We start from the raw sequence: 10,594 nt of genomic DNA on the forward strand, positions 1-10,594 counted from the left end.
TTTTGCAGATCAGTGATGACATTTAATCTGTCCTCTAACTCTCCTTGGAGAGCGTCAATCACCATCCCCAATTCTCTAGCCTTTGTGCTGCGGTGCTGTTGATCGCAATTTTTCTGCCATCTCCTACATTTGCTTTGCATATTCATTAACTTGGAGAATTACCTCATCATTTGTCTGCCAGTCTTGAGTTTCTGTGGGCTGCCTAGACGTTTTGACAGTCTCTTGTGATTCCTTTGGTGGGGTTGTGTTTGGCGGCTGTTTATTCCTCCCCTTGAGGTTGTGCTTGAGCCTCTTCTGCTTTGTCTTCTTGAGGCTTCATAGATGCCTCGACTGTTTCCTGCTAAGTGGTGGTAGATGGTGTGGTTTCTGGCTCTTGTGCCTTTGGTTGCTCAGAACTTGTTGTGGATCATGTGGGTCAGGACTTGCTGCCCTTTTCGATTCTGGTTCTTTTGCTTTATCTTGGTCAGAAGTAGTTGCTGCCTGTTGTGCACAATCTGTTGCCTCTTGTGGTTCAGGCTCCTTTGCTTTGGTTGGCTCGCCCTCTATGGGTCTCTCTGTTGGTGATGGTGGAAGGCTTGGCATGGGGTGGTCGTGTTGTTCTATAGCAAGTGAAGATGGTCTAGGAGACATCTCACTTTGGTCGTGCTGGGTCTCACCTTGGTTTGTCACCTTAGCTTGTTTTTCTTGCTCAGATGCATCTTCTCTAGCTTTTCTTTCTGCTTCTTGAGCTTCTCTCAGCTTTAATGCCTCTGCTTCAGCGTACATGCATTCCAAAAATTATGTGGGGTCTTCAGCCTCTTTCCTAGCAGGGTGCTTTGTTCTTGGTCCTTTTACTTCTTTAGGAACCCACTTTATAGGGTCTTCTCCCGCAGCTTGGTGGCTTTGTTCATAAGAGTGCTTCTCTCTTTTAAACCTTGCTTTCTTCTCTTGAGGCTCCTCTTGATGTGCGGCCACTACTTTTATTTTCATCTCTTCAATGCGGGCTCTTATTTCCTCGTTGTTTGAGCTTTTCACTGCCATGTGCTTCATGAGAATACTCTGAAGATTCTTCATCAGATTTTTAAACTCGTTTTGTGGACCTTGGCTTGAGGAGATGGCTGTGTAGACACAATCCATGTGTTCTGATTTGGGGCAGGTTGCAAGTTGTCTGCCATGCGGATAGCATGGTATGCTATTCTTGTAAGTACTTCAGGTGCTCCCAGATAGGTTATCTTGCCCTCTTTCTTTGTTCCCTTCAGTGGGGATAACACATACTGTGCGTGGTCGATGGGTTGCCTGGTTGTCGACTTTAACACGTGTAAATGTAGTCGCAAGTGCATGATTGGGTGTTATGAATCTTGGTGGTCTCTTTGTGAGAAAGTGAAAGTGTTGGTGATATAATCTTTCTGGTTCTTCCACTTGCTTCTGGATAAGATCAGCAAAGGTTTCCGCAGCAGTTTCCTTGGTGAAGGTACCTGCTATCTTCCTGTCTCTAGCTCTCATGGTCATCCCTTCTGTCGGCAATTTGAGAGCTTTGGCCATTATCTCCTTTGTAATTACCACTTCTACCTTGTGCCCTTGTTGGTCAGTAATCTGGACTGTTCCATCTTCTTTGATTGTGGACATGAGCTCATAGGTTTTTTGAAAATCTACACCACATGGCTCTTGGTCGTAGAATTCTCTAAGTCCAAGCCGTATGTTAGCTTCTTTTGTTTCCGGCTTTGCTACAACATCATAGACCTCTCTTGGCAAAAGTTGTAGTTCTACATGATTTCCTTTTTCACTTTTGAATCTACCTATGACAACCGTTGTGTTGTTCTACTCAAGTTGTTCTTTCGACAGATAGTTTGCTTTGGTTGTCTTTACTGAACTGGGGTCCAGTTGGTATAGTGGCAGCTCTTGCAGCTTCTCCTTTTTAGAGACCCTCTTTTTGGCCTTTTCTTTAGCTTGCATGGCTCCTATTAAGTGAATAGAGTGTCAAAGTTAGCAAATTTGGCAGATTCCGCTTTGAAATGACCTTTAGTTTGAATTACTGACAAATTGAGTCCAATTTGCTTCAAATCAATTTTTGAACATGCATATATGCATAAAAACATGTGAAGATCAAATTCTTGAAGTTCAAGTAAAAATTTGCACAAAAGTAAATAATCGCGATTATTTATAGCTGAGAATTTTTTTCAACTTTTTGCAGTTTTGGCATTATAGGCTTGAAGGTATATATCAAATAGATACTCTGAGTGAAGTGTGGGATCATTTAAGTGCATAGGGTGAGAATAGTGCCAGGTTTAGGCTTTAGGTCTCTGAAACAGTAGATATAAAGGAACTTTGAGATTTTGAGCTCTAAATTTGTTCAAACTTGGTTAGTGGGCTTAGGACATCATGTGCTTTGGTCCCATGAGGTCAAAGTTGCAATTTCTCCCCATCTTGGCCAAAAAGTAAATAATCATGATTATTAACTTTTTCATCAAAATGAACATTTTTTGAAGCAACTTGGTTCTACGCATGATGTAGATTGTGTGTATGAGATTTGGATCAAAAAATTGTTGATATAGAAGTGTTCTATCATTTAGGGGCATGCTACAGTTCAAGTCTTGTTTGATTTGGTTGAGCTGACAGGCCGCTACGGTCAATTTTTGGTCCTAGGTCTTCGTGCACTACTCAGATTCTAGGGGTTTAGACTAGCTACCAGTTGTACAGAATGAATCATTGATAAGTATAGAACTTACCCCTCATGTCTCGTGTGAGACGGCGCTGTATACAGGCGACTGTGGACTCCAGAAAATGCGTGCGAAGAAGGTTGAAAAGCTCTCTCTCCAAAGGCAACAAGTGGAAATGACGTGGTTTTAGCCTACCGTGGGTATCTATACTCAGACTTCCTGAACCATTTTTCCCAAATTCCCTTGTTAGTCCTACTAGACCGTGAAATATATGTTAGAGTCAAAAATTTCCCCAATCGGATTCCTGTAGCTCATTCTACAAGAATTTTACAAAAGTAGGTATGGCCGCCTAATTTAGGCTTCCCGCTTCCATTTGCCGACTTGATTGAAATTTTTTGTGTCTGTTCCTTTGATCATCAGCGTGCCCTCAGTTTTTCCATCTGAGCTCATTTGCTATTTATTATTAATTTTTGACATGTTTATTGAAAAAATAAAAGAAAATAATAACATGCGCTAAAAAAGCAAAGCAAAAATCCAATAATTAAGAAAATCCATTGAAAAACACAGCTTTATTGTTTTTTGTTGGATTTCTTCATTTTTAAGTCTCAATATCAAGAAAAATGATGAAAAATAACAAAAAAGGACTATTTTTCCATAATTTTCTGATAGTATATACACTATTTACACTCATTGGGAAGATATTATCAGTTAAACTTCCCCTTTTGATGATTTATAAGAGCATTACTAGGTAATTTTGCAAAAAATCACACGTTAAGATCAAACTTTTTCATCCCTCTTCAAACATTGCCCTTAATTACTTAGTTCCTAGATGGCGTACTCCGGGACGACTGTGTGCATGGGTTGAACAATTGTGTCTATGCATAGCCTTGGTTGGGTTTACCATGCTTTGAAGATCAATGCAGTTCAAACCATTATGTTGTGCAAGAGTTGGGTCTTGAGTAATTAACTCTAGGGTTTTTGATGTCGTGGTTTTCAGATGCTTTCTTCCAAAGAGCAAATCTTGTAGCTTGTGTGCAAGAGTTGGGTCTTGAGTAATTAACTCTAGGGTTTTTGATGTCGTGGTTTTCAGATGCTTGTGTGCCCTTTGCTTGATTGTACCATTAGGATGCTTTGGCATGCTGATTTCCTGAGCTGTTGGTATCAATAATGATTCCTATTGAGATTTTATCCACCATTGATATCTTTTGTCTTCGACAGAATGGTGTGGTGGAATCTTTTGAGACTTAGCTCTCCATTGCTTGATTGGTTTTACGGTTTGCGGAGAAGATAAGTGCTCCTTTTTCTTCCAAATACATTTCGTGTTAGTTTCCTTGCTCGGAGATGCTCCTCTTTGTGTTTTGAACCTTGGAACCATCTTCGGTACAGTAGATGATGTTTTGGGCACCCAGATTTGAATCGGCTTGTCCTTAAGTTGTGCTTTTGATACCCAAATTTGCCTGACTCCTTGCATGCTACTTGTAGCATTTGCTTGTCGATAGGATGGAGAAGATTGATTACTTCGTGGTTTAGTCTGTTGGTAACTTTCTTTCCATTCCTCCTTGCTTGGTGCAATTGGAACAATGAGTTGTCCACCTTTAGGTAATAGCTTGAGTTGATTGGTATCTCAATCTGGTACTGCCTTGTATGTCCGCATCCAGAGGATTCCAAGAATCATTGTATCATTCATGTGTTCATCTGGTAAGCATACAAACTGATGAGGGTATGAACATCGGTGTACTATCACATTTAAGTTGACTACTCCCAATGTTGGTGTTGGGTTCTTGTTGCATCTTTTGATAGTCGCTATTCCTGCTGTCAAAGACTGACTTGTTGCTTTCTTGTACGTGGAATAACTGACTGCATTTACTCGAGCTCTTGCGTTGACCAATGCATTCGTGCTATGATTGTTCAACTGTACTTTGATGCAAAGGTCCATTCCATCTAACCATTCATCATTTGTTGAAACTGCATCCTTCTCCAATTCCCATTGTCGGTCATCTATTTCCAGAGTGTTGATAGGAATAGGTATTTGTTGAATCTTGAGAGCAGATTTCCTTTTGAGTACCCAAAGTCAAGCTTCTTCTTGGGCTTCATCAATAACGTGCTGTCGTTTTATCTTTATTTGCTTAGCTGCATGCATTCTTTCTAGCAATTTATTGGTTAGTGGCAAGTTGTACTTCTTTAAACGACATCCACCAATCCAATTAGCCATCGGTTCACCATCTAGGGTGGACAACTTAAATGCTCCATTTGGAGATACATCTTCAACGATAAACGTTCCGCTTCTCTTTTTCTTAAACTTGGGAATGTGTTGCTTAAGGGAATAGACTAAAACTAAGTTCCCTTTTTTGAAGATTTTTGTAATTAGATGGGAATCAAAAAACTGTTTTTGTTTCTGCTTTTGTGCATAGATGTGAGGAGCAGTTAGCCTTTGCTCATCTAGATTTTCTAAATCTTCAAATCTTTCTAACAGTTCATGTCCAGTCCACTCAAGATTCTTAGCTACCCTTAGTGTCGGCAATAGAAATTCTATTGGCAGTATGGCATCAAGATCATAAACAAGGTTAAAGGGTGTAGCATTTAAAGCCGTTTTGAATGAAACTCGATAAGCCCATAGAGCAGCATGGAGATTCATTTCCCAGTTTGTCCTTCCTAAACTAAACACTTTAGTCAATACCGAGCTAAGAATTTTATTGTATGCTCAGCTTGTGCATTTGCTTGTGGGTGATAGGGAGCTGATTTGTTATGGATGACCATAAATTCATTAAGCAGATACTCAATTATCTCATTGAGGAAATGAGTTCCCCTATCACTGACTATTTCTATTCGCAGTCTATATGTTGTGAACACATACTCGTATAAGAATGCAGCAGTGGTTCTACATCATTCTTTTGAGTTGCTTTAGCCTCGGCCCACTTGGTCAAATAGTCTATAGCTACAATGATATATTGAGCTTGGGTTCTATAAGCAGACGGCTGTATTGGCCCAACAAAATCTATACCCCATTTTGCGAAAGCTCTAGCCCCCATCATTGGTCTTAAGGGCATGCTATCTCCATGGGTTGACATTTTTTCTTGTTGACAAGCATCACATCTCCGAACATATTCTTTGGCATCTGCAAAAAGTGTTGGCCACCATATACCTGCCATTAAGATTGCTCTTGCAGTGGTCTCACTAGAGAAGTGACCTCCAACTAATTCAACATGTGCTTGTTCTATAGTTGGAATATATTCGTCTTCATTTGCACAAAGACGTAGATGTTGATCCTTACCTCTTCGATACAATTGGTTTCCAAGAAGAGCATAATCTCTTGCTTCAGTTTCAATTGCTCTTTGAAAGAAGACTATATGTCTTGAACTCTTGTGGATTTGTATAGGAATCCTATATGTCTTGATTTGTGGATTTGTGAACGCAACACATCATAGGCCATAGGCCGAGTAGGGAAAGAGGAGAGCGATGGGGAAGCTGTACAAAGCACATGACAGTGGCAGCGTTAATGTGGGTCTCTAGAACCTGTGGGTGCTCTAGCGTGCTTTTGGGATGTATTTTACGACATCACCTCCTACACCAAGGACCACATGCCGGTGTGCGGTCCACTATGAACAACACTGGGGATTTTTGTTTTCAAAACATGACAATATTGCTCACGGGTCCAATGTTTTTTAATCGTTAGATTTCAAACTTGCCTTTAAGAAAATAAAAAAATTTAAATTTACAGGGAGGACGTGCGGTCCAATAGCAATCATGTGGTCCAATAGCAGTCGTTGTGTCAAGCTAAAAACAGGCTCGCACCCCTACTGTTATACCCATACGCTCGCTTGTACCCTACGTAGCCACGCCCGCTTCTGCCTTCTCAGAAGGCCTACACACAAGAAGTTGGCACTGTAGCCGAGAGGTTGCGCAGTAACCGCCCACGCTAGCCTTACATACGCGTGTTGACTTCTGAGCCTCGTTGGCGCCCTCCACGTACACACACACACACACACTCACACAACAAACACACACACACACACATGCAATTGCGTCTGCGATTGAACATCAATGGAGTACATCGCAATGCTCCATTTACTAAGTAGCGTCTATGTAAAGGTACGGGCCATCGCTTGACCAACTGGGGAGTGTTTTTTTTTCCACACACACAGATCATGCATCACGACTGGAGAAGGAGGCGCGACATAAAATTTTCGGCTAGCGCAAAAGGGGGTATGTTTCCAGGGTTCTGCTGGCAACCGTTGTAATACCATTTGACGAAGGTGACGGTTGCGGCTGATGGCCAGCTTGGTCTTCGTAACTGCCATGATCGACGGGCGCTCCGTCAAGTTGGCGCGGTTCTCTCTCTCTCTCTCTCTTAAAACAGTGCAAAGGTCTTGAGCAAAACTCTTCGATTCATCATGATGCTGCAAAAATTGACCTAGTACATGGCACCCTTGTGCTTCTTGTCACCACCAATCTCAAAGTGCTTGCATCGGTTGATTGGATGCTGAGTTACATGCTCGCAGCTCTGACATTGCAACCTTAACACAATTTTCTTTGTAGTCCTAGCCTTCTTGTGGAAGACCGGCTTTGTTTGGCCACCATAGCTAGATTGCTACCTATCATAACACCCCTTTCCTTGCACATAGAGAATGTCCTTGCCCTTCTTGTATTGAGTCACCTTATGCAAGGTGTGCTTCTTGCAGTCCTTGCCCTTGCAAAAGGACTTCTTCGTCTTTTGAACGTTCACCATGGCCGCTGGTTTGCTGAAGTAGCATTGACGATCGGAAGGAGATGAGAAGAGCGCTCTCTCTCTCTCTCTCCCTCTCTCTCTCTCTCTCTCTCTCTCTCTCTCTCTCTCTCTCTCTCTCTCTCTCTCTCTCTCTCTCTCTCTCTCTCTCTCTCTCTCTCTCTCTCTCTCTCTCTCTGTCTCTCTCTCTCGCACCGCGCGCCGGCGCGCGCCCTTAAAGGAAGTTCGAAAAAACTTTTTCCCAAAAACTTGGCAAACCGACATACATGACTGACAAGATATTGGAAACCATCACAATCACGGCTAAGGTTTCAACTTCCAGATCAACTAAGGATCATATTAATCCAAATTTAACTTCTAAGTTTCTAAGAGGGTGGAAAGTAAGATCTTTCCTTCAAAACTCTTCAAAAATCAGAACATTGCCTTTATATATTCGCTATTTTATGAATTGGCGAACCTTCACACATTCATTTTGTGAGGAATTGCAGCCATTTATCATCATTATCATCATCATCATCTACAAGACCCCACATTGCTAGAAACTTTAGCATCTCATTGCCATCACCCCTGCCTAAAACCACACATGCAATGCCCACGTACTTGTATTGAAGTCTGAGAGCCAAGTAATGAGAATACACCATACAATTATCCCCTAGGCAAAACATGACAAATCCAGGAGAACTTGCTCAATCAATAAATGCTGTGGGAGAAAATCTCTCTGCAAATGTGCATCAAAGGCTACATTCTTACTATAAGCATCGTTCAATGTTGTGAGCAACCATGATCTCTCTCTAGCACCGCGCGCCGGCGCGCGCCCTTAAAGGGAGTTCAACACGAAAAAAACTTTTTCTGGCAAACCGACATATTGTGAAACAACAAAGGTAAATTGATAAAATTTGAAGGTTTTTACACCCAATTACAATATTTTTTTCAAATTTTGTAGGTTTTCTCACCTTCAAAAATAAAATTTAGAGGTAAATTTAAAAAAAAATTTGTAGGTGGGATTACACTAAACCTAGGTTTTGTTCGAGCACTCGAGTTCAAGTCTTGAGAAAACACAAGACTCTCCTCGATCTTTACGGTCTCTTAGAATAGTTTCCTGCGAAGTTAAAACTTCTTGTTCTTCTCCTCTTTCTCCCTCCCTCCCTCTCTCTCTTTCGCTCTCTCTCTCTCACTCTCTCTCTCCACGCACCGGCGTACACTTGTGAAGGCAGCCCAAAGCCCTGTTCAAATGAACTGGTTCCCTCTCTCTCTCTCTCTCTCTCTCTCTCTCTCTCCTCCCAAAGGTTGCATTAGAGACATTCATGTCTTACATAGCACAAAATAGAATTGGCGATTTGGCCTACGTATGGAGTATTCTTGACAAGTACAACCTCTTCAAGAGGGATGATGACAAGTCAAGGGATGACAACCTCCTTGAACATTTCCTCGGTTTCAATGGCTTGCAACAACTGCTTAAGGATGGATTTGTGGATGTCTTGAGCATGGAGGACTAAGCCATCAAGGCTGATCTCCTCCTTGCTGTTAGTGTAAGTAGTAGACACAAGGGGAGGGGTCTTGTTTGTACGGTGCTTGATGAGAATTTGGCACTTGGGGTTGCTGGAGTTGCGCTAGAAATTCCATGACTAATGCAGAACTCACATCAAAGGCGTTGAACTCGATCTTTACCTTGCTTAAATGCTTCAACATCTCTTTCTCTCTCTCTCCCTCCCTCTCTCTCTCTCTCTCTCAGCGCACGACACTGACGTGCACCTTTTGAAGGTTTTCACACTAAATTACACTACATTTCTCCAAAATTTGTAGGTTTTCTTACCCTCAAATCTAAAATTTAGAGGTAAATCTTAAAATTTTAGGTGGGATCACACTTAACCTAGGTTTTCTGAGCATTAACTATAAATGAATCATCTTATGTCCTGTGCAAACCGAAGCTCTCTCACAAATCTTGCCCACTCTCAAGGTACTCTTTTCCTTTTACATGAACCAAGTGCTCCACAACCCTAAGGAAACAAAATTCACAGTTGAGACATTTTATTGGGTCAGAGTAGTTTCAATCAAAATTGTGTTAATTGATTGGACATATTTATTTATTTTTTTTAAAATAAAATATTTAAGCGTCTTCAAAATTAGAATCTTGCATTTTAAAAATTGGTTTATATTTTTATGTATTTTAGTGTCTTTAAAATTTAGGATCAGTAAAGCATTTTAGTGTTTTGGACGATTTAGAACTCCAATAATCCATCTTGATCGAGCCTGCAATCAAGAATGATTAGGGACATAACCATTTATGGACCAGAGCATGGCCACAAGCTTATTTATATGAATTTGCTATAGCAGACGTGGCAATGGTCATGCTTCCGAGTGTTAAGTGTAATTTCTACCTTAAAGGGGCAAAGACGAGCAATGCCCGTGGTATGCAAGTTCTTGCCTAGAGATTATTAAAGAAATGATCTGTTGCCTTGGATGCTAGAAATTTGGTCAGTCTCACCCATTCATCGATGGCAAAAAAGGGTTTACAAAGTCGATGACAAAAATGGGTTTGCAAAGTCAATGTAAGATGACATGTTTTGGGATTCTACAAAATCAAACAAGCATATGTGTGCAATTATAATGATGGCTTACATGATATTAAGCACCGAGTTGTCACACCATGTTTTTGGGGTTGCAAAAAATACATCCCATCCCGTTTGAACCCCATGGGGGTTGTGGAGGGTTATGTTTGGTTTTGCATTTACTTTGCTACATTATCCTCTATAGAGTCACTATTGAGGTCTTGATCTTGATTTTTTTATTTTATATACTCGCTTGGTTACTTGTTCGCTCGGAAGTACTCGCTCGAGGATTGGGATTCCTCGTTTGTAACATTGAGGACAATTTTTCACAAAAGAATGAACATCACTCCTCATAGTTGTCCAAAATACTCCAAGTCTCAAGATTCGTCGCATAGTTTGATCTTCTGCAAAGTGAATTCCTACTATGGTAATATGTGCTTGACTTAGGTATTGGGTTTTGTCTTTAGGATTAATGCATAAAAGAAATATTCCATCCCGATTTCTATTGTATAGCCTTCCATCTAGTAATTCATACATAGCCGATTGCTCAATTAATCCGATTGTAATAGCAAGTGGTATTTGCAAATCCACTTGAGCTATTGTCATCAATGATACCATATTTTCCGACCATCAAGGTAACATTTCCACAAAGAATAAATATGCATCTAGTAGATCATCGTCTACTC

The 10,594-nt window shown here is 40.9% G+C and overlaps 1 pseudogene; it reads right to left on the bottom strand.

Annotated features, from left to right (window-relative positions):
* Positions 1-7,011: 7,011 nt before the first annotated feature.
* Positions 7,012-7,372, bottom strand: LOC147417967 (large ribosomal subunit protein eL42 pseudogene; annotated as a pseudogene).
* Between the last annotated feature and the right edge of the window lie 3,222 nt (positions 7,373-10,594).

The sequence above is a fragment of the Adiantum capillus-veneris genome, chromosome 30 (assembly GCF_014529385.1).
Source record: "Adiantum capillus-veneris isolate H3 chromosome 30, ASM1452938v2, whole genome shotgun sequence".
Classification (NCBI taxonomy): domain Eukaryota; kingdom Viridiplantae; phylum Streptophyta; class Polypodiopsida; order Polypodiales; family Pteridaceae; genus Adiantum; species Adiantum capillus-veneris.